Source organism: Amphiprion ocellaris, chromosome 10, assembly GCF_022539595.1.
Source record: "Amphiprion ocellaris isolate individual 3 ecotype Okinawa chromosome 10, ASM2253959v1, whole genome shotgun sequence".
Taxonomy (NCBI): domain Eukaryota; kingdom Metazoa; phylum Chordata; class Actinopteri; family Pomacentridae; genus Amphiprion; species Amphiprion ocellaris.
The window spans coordinates 6,525,662-6,527,152 of record NC_072775.1 but is presented as its reverse complement, the minus strand read 5'-3'; the positions used below and the strand labels follow the sequence as shown (position 1 = coordinate 6,527,152).

General features: G+C 41.1%; 1 non-coding gene across 1 annotated transcript; it reads right to left on the bottom strand.

Moving 5' to 3' along the window:
* Window positions 1–518: 518 nt before the first annotated feature.
* Window positions 519–590, bottom strand: trnam-cau (transfer RNA methionine (anticodon CAU)). The gene has a single exon. It is a non-coding gene; the product is annotated as a tRNA-Met (tRNA).
* Window positions 591–1,491: the final 901 nt, after the last annotated feature.

Genomic DNA, 1,491 nt, shown 5'->3' with positions numbered 1-1,491 from the left:
TTACCCTGTGAAGTTTTCTTAAATGTGGACAAAATAATAATAATAATAATAATGCTATATCTGTAACTTCTGACCTAACACTAGGATGGGTATGTTGTTCTACAAGCTGCATTTTGGCTGCTGCCGTGGGAAATCTGGTCCAAGTACATCTGTTCAACCAGCTGTATTATCAGGGCACTTGGAAGATTCTTTGCTTTTTGAAGTTATTTTTTTAGTACTCCATACCTTCATAAACTGTCTATACAAAGTCACTGGTGTACTCTTAAGGGCCTACAAAGCACATTGGACAGAGATATGTAGATTTTCTTTATGATTACAATGCACAATTTTTTTTTTTTTTTTTTAAATTTATTTTATTATCCCTTATTAATCCCACGAGGGGAAATTCTGATTTTCACATCTCTCCCCAATTGGGGGAGTCAGAGCCCAGCAGTGGCCACATCGGGGCTTGAACCTCTGACCTTCTAATCAGTAGTCCAGAGACTTAACCGTTGCGCCACCACTGCCCACTAAAAACTTAGCAGAGGATGGTTTCGATCCATCGACCTCTGGGTTATGGGCCCAGCACGCTTCCGCTGCGCCACTCTGCTCACAACAATATATACAACAAAGAAATCAATGAATAGATATTGTTTTATAGAATACATTTAAAATAAGACTCATTTTGTAATATTTTAAAAATCACTCTGACAATTCCTATCGCAGGAAAGATATTCATATCTAGCAGAGAGGGGGAAAAATAGATGATGGAGATAAAACAGAAACAGAAAAAGGACATTTAAGCAGCACCTCCACAAAAGGAGCATTTGAGTGAACCCTGAAGTATCAGCATCACAAACCCTCAGAGTAATCCATCATAGTTTGTGGGTGAGAGTGCTGTCTACATCTTGACCAGACCAGTGCATTGTTCTGCCAGGATGATCTCCTTCGCTGCATGTGGTCTGAGTCATGATTTGCAGAGAGAAACCGAGAAAGACCGCGGGGGTTAGAAGGGAGAGTGAGCGAATAGGAGAGGAGGAGTGAGAAGAAGAGCACAGAGAGGGAGGAAAAAGAAACAGAGGGAGCCCTGGAGTGTAACTCAATATAGGAGAAAGTGTCACGTTGACAAATGTAACACTGTGTGATCTATTAGTTATACCACTGACTATGTTAAACAGCTGCCCTGTGCTTTAGTGTTGGTTCACGCACACATTCACGCTCAGCATAGCGGCCATCTCTGTCACTGGCTGCCAATGGAGAGGGAACAACAGTTAGACAGCTTGTTTGTGACAGAAAACGTGGGAAAACTAATTTAGTCCAGTGGGTCCTGCCTCTCCCTCTCTCGCTTATGCTGGAATAAACAAATATTTGTTCTCATTACTAATTAAACAGCAAGAGAAAGTGCGTAGAGGGAAATTGACGACACTCCCATTCATGGATACACACTTAACCACCAGGCTCTGTGTCTTCAGGCTCTTGTTTTCTTAAAAAAAAAAAAAAATGTGTGTAAGA